The sequence below is a fragment of the Rattus norvegicus genome, chromosome 5, assembly GCF_036323735.1.
Source record: "Rattus norvegicus strain BN/NHsdMcwi chromosome 5, GRCr8, whole genome shotgun sequence".
In the NCBI taxonomy this organism is placed as follows: domain Eukaryota; kingdom Metazoa; phylum Chordata; class Mammalia; order Rodentia; family Muridae; genus Rattus; species Rattus norvegicus.
The window spans coordinates 126,285,299-126,295,000 of NC_086023.1; the positions used below are offsets into that span (position 1 = coordinate 126,285,299).

At 47.1% G+C, this 9,702-nt stretch overlaps 1 long non-coding RNA gene across 1 annotated transcript; it reads right to left on the minus strand.

The window, feature by feature from the left end:
• Positions 1–370: 370 nt before the first annotated feature.
• Positions 371–4,429, minus strand: LOC102547167 (uncharacterized). Its single transcript, XR_005504923.2, has 3 exons — positions 3,266–4,429; positions 2,273–2,356; positions 371–879 (listed from the first exon to the last, which is right to left on the minus strand). It is a non-coding gene; the product is annotated as an uncharacterized LOC102547167 (long non-coding RNA).
• Between the last annotated feature and the right edge of the window lie 5,273 nt (positions 4,430–9,702).

Genomic DNA, 9,702 nt, shown 5'->3' on the forward strand with positions numbered 1-9,702 from the left:
ATAAACACAGGGGCAAAGCCAAGAAAGCTGAAGATCTATCAGCCATGAGTCGAGTGGGCTTCTAAACTAAAACAAATAAAGTTCGATTTGACATCGGATGTCGAGTGTTCTGTTGTTTACTGCCAAAGTCAGTCTCGCTCCATACACGTAGGAGGTTCGTCTGTTCCGGCGGCTCTGCCCTCAGATCTGGGCTGGGAAACGAGAGCAAAGACAACCGAGTCACTGAGCACGGTTCTGGGTGCCTTTCACACTGCATTCTCTTTAAGCCTCACTACAGCATTATGAGGGACGACATTTACAAAAATGGGTAATCTGCCGTGCCTCATTTCGCCTTAGATTTTTAAAGAGGATGTGATAGCCTGCGCTTGTGTAGCTCTTTTTTTTTTATTTTATTTTTTTATCTTTATTAACTTGAGTATTTCTTATTTACATTTCGATTGTTACTCCCTTTCCTGGTTTCCGGGCCAACATCCCCCTAACCCCCCCTTCCCCCCCATTACCGCCCTCCCCACAACAATCACGTTCACTGGGGGTTCAGTCTTGGCAGGACCCAGGGCTTCCCCTTCCACTGGTGCTCTTACTAGGCTATTCATTGCTACCTATGAGGTCAGAGTCCAGGGTCAGTCCATGTATAGTCTTTGGGTAGTGGCTTAGTCCCTGGAAGCTCTGGTTGCTTGGCATTGTTGTTCTTATCGGGTCTCAAGACCCTTCAAGCTCTTCCAGTTCTTTCTCTGATTCCTTCACCCGGGATCCCGCTCTCAGTTCAGTGGTTTGCTGCTGGCATTCGCCTATGTATTTGCTGTATTCTGGCTGTGTCTCTCAGGAGAGATCTATATCCGGTTCCTGTCGGCCTGCACTTCTTTGCTTCATCCATCTTATCTAATTGGGTGGGAGAAATGGATACAGAAAATGTGGTACATCTACACAATGGAATATTACTCAGCTATCAAAAACAATGACTTTATGAAATTCGTAGGCAAATGGAGGGAACTGGAAAATATCATCCTGAGTGAGGTAACCCAATCACAGAAAAACACACATGGTATGCACTCATTGATAAGTGATATTAGACCAAATGCTTGAATTACCCTAGATGCATAGAAAACATGAAACTCAAGATGGATGATCAAAATGTGAATGCTTCATTCCTTCATTAAAAGGGGAACAAGAATACCCTTGGCAGGGAATAGGGAGGCAAAGTTTAGAACAGAGACTGAAGGAACACCCATTCAGAGCCTGCCCCACATGTGGCCCATACATATACAGCCACCCAATTAGTGTAGCTCTTAAAGAATTCATTTCAGTGTAGATTTTCCAACGTCTGAGCACTTGCCCTTCCACAGGACATTAAAAGTACATCGCACCGCACAGACTTCCTGTTTGAAGAAGCTGCAAGTGGAAAGATGTGGCATCTATTCCTGCCTGCTGCCAAGCAGTTGGGGACTTTTAGTTTGATTGACAAATACCAAGGAGAACCTTTCCCTTTCCTAAAGCTAGTCTCGGCCTCAAAGAAGTAAAAGAGAATTTTATATCTTTCAACTGGGGTAGTGAGAGCTACCTTCTGTGGGGGCTGCCCTCAATCCGCCATGCTCCTCTAATGCATTTCTTGAGATCACACTGGCTGTGTGGTTTGAATGAAAATGGCCCCCATAGGCTCATATATTTGAATGCTCTGTCCACTTGGTAGAACTGTTTGGGAAGGATCAGGAGTTACTGCCTTGTTGGAAGAGGAGATGAGTCACTGGGTTCCGGCTTTGAACCAGCTCTTGCCATTCCCAGTTACCATGCACACGCACGTGCACACGAACATGGATAACCAATCTGTCTCTGCCTCAGGCTTGTGGATCAGGAGATAGCGTTCGGCTACTGCTCCAGCACCATTCCACCATTGCTGCCTGCCTGCCTACCTGCCTGCTACTTCCCACCATAATGATCATGGACTCTAACCCCTGGAACTGATAAATGTTTTCCCAATAAATGTTTTCTCTTCTAAGTTGCCTTGTTACGTGACTCTTCAGAGTAACAGAAAAGTGACCAAGACCCCAGATCTGTCCTGATGAGCCTCTATAGAGATGAGCGCTTTCAGGTCTCCACAGATAACACCGACACAGCCAGGAGTTAGAAATCAGTGTGTCTCCGCCGCATATGGAAGATGGAGGCCTCCCTGATGTGAATTAGGAAGACACGGAAACCACAGGAAGTGGCTAGGGACAAAAGAAGGGGTGGGGTGATGGGCCACCATGTGGAAATTCCTCAAATAGCGGCAGCTCACCATGTACAGAAGTGGAACTCCTGTAACTCTGTTGTCCTTCAGTCACCCTGGGGAGGGATGTACTTCCTGAGCATCCATTGTGAGCTAGTTACAGAGATGGGACACAGACATATTCTTTTGAGACAGAGTCTCACTATGTAGCCCAGGTTGATCTAAAACTCTCTATCACCACCACCACCCCACCACCACCCCACCACCACCCCACCACCACCACCACCCCACCACCATCACCACCACCACCACCACCACCCCACCACCACCACCCCACCACCATCACCACCACCACCATCACCACCACCACCACCACCACCCCACCACCACCATCACCACCACCACCACCACCACCACCACCACCACCATCACCACCACCACCACCCCACCACCATCACCACCACCACCATCACCACCACCACCACCACCACCCCACCACCACCATCACCACCACCACCACCACCACCACCACCCCACCACCACCACCACCACCACCCCACCACCACCCCACCACCACCACCACCACCACCACCACCTCACCACCACCCCACCACCACCACCACCACCACCCCACCACCACCACCCCACCACCACCACCACCACCACCACCATCACCACCACCACCACCACCACCCCACCACCACCACCACCTCACCACCACCCCACCACCACCACCATCACCACCCCACCACCACCACCCCACCACCACCACCACCACCACCACCACCACCACCCCACCACCATCACCACCACCACCACCACCATCACCACCACCCCACCACCACCACCACCTCACCACCACCACCTCACCACCACCCCACCACCACCACCACCTCACCACCACCACCACCCCACCACTACCACCACCACCACCACCACCCCACCACCACCACCACCACCACCACCACCCCACCACCACCACCACCACCACCACCACCACCACCCCCACCACCACCATCATCATCACTCTTTTTGCCTCTGCCTCCCCTGGGCCAAGCTTACAAGAGTACTGGCTGTAGCTGTGGTTTTCAAAGCAGGTATAATCCCCATTCTCGTGGGAATGGTACAGTCTAGGAGAGCAAGTGAAGAGTTAAGACGGGCTACAATAAAGTGAGATGGGTATCACAAGTGAGCAGTATTAGTTACATCCATCCTTCCATTTTCTTACTCCTTTGCTATGTGGTGAGGGAGAACAGCGAAAGCAAGGACCGTCCCAGCCAACGGCCCATGTTCGACTCAGGTGCAGACTTTTACTCTTGGGTCAATCTCTAAGTCTCTCAGTATTTCCTTCTCTTTAAAATGAGCTCAGCCATGATCACTATGACTGTGTCACTTACATTTTTAAAAGGAGCCATAACTGGTGATCTCTGCGAACAACTCTGTGCTCTTGGGATTGCCCACCTTAGCGTTTGTGAATTAGCAGGATTCAAAGTATGCGCCAAGGAAGTTGTGATTTCTTTAGCACGCCCTCGCACCACATGGGCTGCCCAGACCCTCCTGATGACTGACACAGGAAGGTTCTCGTCTGAGACTGGCCATGTCACTGCTGGCACCAACATTCCAGGCTCTTCACTTATGCGCCAAGGAAGTTGTGATTTCTTTAGCACGCCCTCGCACCACATGGGCTGCCCAGACCCTCCTGATGACTGACACAGGAAGGTTCTCGTCTGAGACTGGCCATGTCACTGCTGGCACCAACATTCCAGGCTCTTCTAGCTAAGTATATCTTCAGAACAGCAATTTTAGCCTGAAGTTTTAAGTGCCTTGGAGACGTAACAATGAACACCCTTAAATACAACTCCCCCCCACAAAAAAGAAAATCATGAAAAGTTTAAAGCACTATGTGTGTGTGTGTGTATGTGTGTGTGTGTGTGTGCATGCGTATGTGTGAGTGTGTGTGCGTGTGTGCAGAAAAGAACCCATGGGGTTCAGCAGATTTTTAAGGATTCCCATAATCCTCAAAGAATGATCCTTGAGCGATCTCCCCTTCTGCTGAGTGCTGCGGTTCTTGTATCCATCACCCATCCTCCCACGTGGCCTCCCAACTGTCCTACCAGACTATTACTTCCTCAAAGGTGGAAGCTATAGCTTTTTCAGTCAATAAACTACAGAGAAAATTAAATGGAGTTGGACCCATTTAGACTCTTAAAAAAAAGAAAACCAACAATTTACTGTGTAACCGGAGATGATACTGGCATAAGACTTTCACATCACTCAGGATCACCATGCCAGGGACGGATGTGAGTGGCTGGGGCTAGGCTTGCTGGGCTATCACAAGCCCTCCCCAGAGAAGCAAGCCTTTTCCTTTCTGGCTGCTGCATGGAGGAGTGGATATAAACTCTCATTCTCCGAGCAGGTTTGTCTATGAACGGGATGAAGGGACCTCAGAAACCTGGAAGCAGAGATAAGGAAAGGAACTATTGCTGTCAATGTTTCTAAACTTCCCAGTTACACAAATAAAACACCGCCCCCGCCCTCTCTCATGTGTGTGTGTGGCTTTGCATGCATATGTGCCTGGTACAGCACTTGTGCGCCTGTGCCAGCAGAAGAAACTGGAGTTACAGATAGTTGTGAGCCATCTTATAGGTGTTGGGAGTCAAACCTGGGTCCTCTAGAAGAGCAGCCAGTGCTCCTACCTACTGAACCATCTTTCCAGTCCTTTTTCTTTAACTTTCTGTTCAGCCTTGGCCACATGCAACCAGGGTCCCAAACTCGTCTGTTGAGTAGGGATAGTAATACTGAGACAGATAACAGAGACCTAGTTCAACGTAGGGTATCTGGGAAGGACTTATGTGCTAATAAGTACCACTGAGAAGGCTGATATCCTACTAGGCCTTCATTATAAGCACCCATTGGTGTTTTAAGTTCACAAAGCTGTTTAGAGTCAGCCAGTGGGCCACGTCACCAACAGCTGGTAGACTCTACCCTTGACACTTGCCTCAAGTGGAGAACTGTCAATCTGGCACCATTGCTTTGGCAAACTGGCTGGACCGTCATCATAACAGCCTGGCTTCTTTGAACACTCTACAACAGTCCCTCTGAGCAAATTCCTCTTTGCCAAGTAGTCTGAAACCATCACAATGAAGAAGCTGCAGCACCAGCTTTGAGGCTCTGCTTTAGTCACAACTGCCCTAGACATCCTGCCCTGACTCCAGGAGACTTCACTTCAGCCTCTCCGTGAACTGCAGAGGACCTACCCCACCAAACTGCAGCTGGTCTCACTCAGGAAGAACAACTTGCTGACTTAGCAAAAAAGCTTGTGATTGGTGGAGCTCCAAGCTGTGATGGATGGAACTAGAAGCTGTTTACAAGCAAACCGTCTTCTTCTTCTGTCTTGATGAGCAGGCGTGTTTTTTTACTCTATCTGGATGATTCTGGAGAGTTCCCTTCCTATATACTGCCCACAAGTGCTACAACACTTGGCTCCATTAAAAGTCTCTTCTGGATTGTCTTTTACTGTTTCCCTGTGGTCTTTGTCATAGGTAGGACTTAGCTGAGCTGGCAACACTAAGGAAACCATGGACTTCCCACCCTAGCTACCCAGCAGCAGCAGCTAGAAGCAACTGAAAAGTGACTCCCAAAGCCATAAACCTGCAGGGACTTGTCTTGAGCATGCTATGCCCGGGACATAAATAAAGACATTCGTTCTTTTTTCATGTGTCAGAATTTATTAAATAAAAATCAATTCATAAGTTGGAGAGGTGATGACTTAGCAGTTAAGAGCATGCACTGCCCTTGCAGAGGACCCAAGTTCAATTCTCAGTAGGCATATTGGGCAGTTCACAACTATAACTCCAGAGAGAGAAAGATCTGATGATTCTGGCCTCCGTAGAAGCTGATACCTACACAGACACATGTGAGGACACACTGTTAAAATAATAAAAATAGATCATCAAGAAAGCTTTCCAGATGATCTTATCTACTCTAACCTGTCCAAGGCAAATGAGGGTTCTTTTATTCCAATATGAATTACTAATATTAACTTATATCACACAGCACCTGGAAAATATGTCTCTATCTCTCCCTATCTATTTATCTATTTATCTATTTATCTATTTATTTATCTATCTATCTATCTATTTATCTATCCCTATCTATTTATCTATCTTTATCTATCTATCTGTCTGTCTATCTATCCCTATCTATCTATCTATCTATCTATCTATCTATCTATCTATCTATCTTTAAGTGAGTTACAGAATGAATATAAGTTAAAGCAGCCATAGCAGACTTCCAGAGGTTTCAGAGGAGGGTGGACAGAAGTGTGTGTGGAGTCTGTATTGATGACCTAACAGATCCACGCCAGATGCAGGGAAGGATAAAACTTGGGGCTGAGAAGGAAGATGTAGTCAGCTTTAGAAATGAAGGGGCGGGACTGAGTTCAGGGCAGAAACAACAGATTCAGTTGAAATGGGCAAGTAGGAAGATGGACAGATGGGCCACATCACCAGGAGGGGATTGATGTGTGCTAAAGCTTTGAGCAGAGTCAAGAGTTCTCTGCCAGTCCTTCACACACACACATACACACACACACACACACACACACACACATACACACACACACACATACACACACACACACACACACACACACACACACACATACACACACACACTCTGGGTGTCGGATGACCTACTGGGAGACCCACACTCTGGGTCAGTGGGGCCATGCAATCACAGTGCTAAGTATCTACTACTTTATGGGGTTCATTTGAGGGAGTTATACCCTTCACTCAGTCTGGCATGCATAATAAGTTCTTGGACCTGATTGCCCTGAATGTGACTCTTAACATGCTCATGTGCGCCTAAGGTCTCAATTTACTCTGCTACACAGACAGATGGTCCTGTTTGCCAGTCCACTAGACATACAATCATCTTCCACCTTCAAGATAGAGGTGGGGGGTGGGTGGTAGAGAAATGGCTCAGCAGTTAAGCGCACTGGCTGTTCTTCCAAAGGTCATGAGTTCAATTCCCAGCAACCACATGGTGGCTCACAACCATCTGTAATGAGATCTGATGCCCTCTTCTGGTGTGTCAAGGACAATGCAGTCATATACATAAGATAAATAAATAAATCTTTAAAAAAAAAAAGAAAACAAGAAAGAGAGGGAGAAAGACTTGTGAAATGGAATCTCCCGTGGCAAAGCATTACCTAAAAAAAAACACCGTTTTACACAATAAGGAGGAGCTCAGAGCAGGATATGCCTGATGGTAACAGATTCCTGGGGTTTTAAGTCCTTGACTTGTGCAGCAGTTAAGAATCGGCTAGCAGCCGAAGACCTCCAGAGATTGGCTGGGTAGGATGACGGAGACTATTAAGGACTTCAGAAGAGCAAAAAACGGTGAGAAGAAGCAAAGAGCTAAGATGACTAGAAGGCAAGAGAGTAAGAGGAACCAAGACCACTGCAGAAGGCAAAAAGCCAAGGAGATCTGCACGTGCCACTGCTGGAAACATTCAAGAGAACCATTGAAAGTTAAAAGGCAAGAGCCTTGTTACCACAGGAACGTCAGAGAGACTACATTAGCTGCCTGGTACTGGGCTGTTCACACTCAAGGTCAAGCATCTAGAGCCGTAAATCGCGGGCTTTAAAATCTCAGAGCCATCGCCTAGTTCTGTAAGCCTCTAGCTTTGGGTGCTCAGAGCGATAAGCTTCTGACTGAGAACCTGGACTCAGAAGTCTGACTCTTGGGGTTTAGAGACAGAGGTCTCTAGGGAAGACTCCATCCCGTAAGCTTTTAGAGTTCAGGGATGCCAGCCCCAAAGGAACTTCCCTATACTTGTTCATTGTTTCCAATTAAATAGTAAAATGGGACCCTGAACCAGCCTTTTCTAAATTCTTTTATTTTTAGGCCTCAAACTTCCTATGTAGCTGACAGAATATGGTCCTAAATTTCTGATCCTCCTGCCTACACTTTGGAATGCTTGGCTTGCAGGCCCCATGCCACCATATACCCAGTTTAAACCAGTCTCCCCCTTTGACTATACCTATTCCTAAAGTCATGTAAATATAAACATAACTGGTAGCCAAGGACCTAGCTTGTGACTGCCCCATCACAAAGAACAACATCTGTTTGTCTGTTACTGTGTCGTCACTGTGGAACACTAATTACATAGGCTGTAATTAGACATCCCTCGAGGAGGGGGGGATAACAAAGTATTTTGAGAAATGCTTGGTTAAACAGATTCTTTCCCAGGGGACTTTCCAGAGTCTCCAATTTTCTAATTTGCATCATGAATTTCCGACTAAGCCAAGTGATATGACCACAGAACCCTATGCTGAGGAGAGGCCCTGTGAATACGAACATATCTTGGAAACAGTTCTCTGTATGTGTGGTCAGTGAGCTGAGCAAACATTTCTACACTGTCCTCTTGTCTAGTGGCTTCTCGATTCTGGTCTGACTATTAGTAACTTGGTGACTTAGAACATAACTGTTTGAGTCTCGCTTTTGTATTTATAAGAGGCATAGACTCTGTGTCTTTAAAAACCTGTCCAACCATGCCGTTCTTTGAGGTGGGATTATAAGAGGGTTTAGAAGGACTAAATGGGGAGTGTGGATACTGGGTCTACAAAGGTCAAGGCAAGCCCAGGCATTGAGAAATGAAGGGCTTGGTGGCTCATGCTGAAAATCTCAACAATTTGGAGGCAAAAGCAGGAAGATCAAGAGTTCAAGGTCAGCCTTGGCTACATAAGGAGCTTGGACCAGCCTGAGCTACCTGAAACCCTGTCTCAAGCAAAGATAAAGGAAGGGACTTAGGGAAAAGAAGGAGGGACAAGAGAGGGAAGGAGAGAGGGAGAGAGGAAGGAAATGAAGAGAGAAAAGTGAGCGGAAATGCTTCTCTGCTGTGTATGTTCACAGCAGCCATTAGATCCAACCCAGGATTTCAGAGATTTTATTCCAACATCCTAGCAGGAGCAGTCTTTGGAATAACTCAACTTTAACTGAGCTGTGTTACTTGAGATGGGGCCCTGCTATGGAGCCGTAGCTTACCCAGGACTTATAGTCCAGGCCACTCTCAAATTCACAGCAGTCTTCCACTTCAGCTTTGAAGGAGCTCCAGTCCACACAGCAGACATGGCTCTGGCAGGCCTTGCCCTCCCCCCATTCCCTCTGCCTTACTAAAACATTACATTACGTTCCTAAAGCTAGACCCCCAAGTATAGTCCCTTATTTGGCCACTTCCTCCTCCAGAAGCTGACCAAGGTCCAGCTATCAAAGCATTGAAGCCCAGGGATCAAAATCCTCCTTTGGCTCACCTAATTAACATGCCCAATTAAAATTAAACACTTCATTCTAAACTGGGGTTTCCTCTTTTACCTTTATAAACTGCCATTTGTCTATGGCCACATCGGTCTCTTCTCTTGTCCAGAGGTACTGCTTTGTGAGTACACAGAATTCCCTGCCTCCTTTCTCCCTTGTTTCCTTTTCCTTCTCCCTCT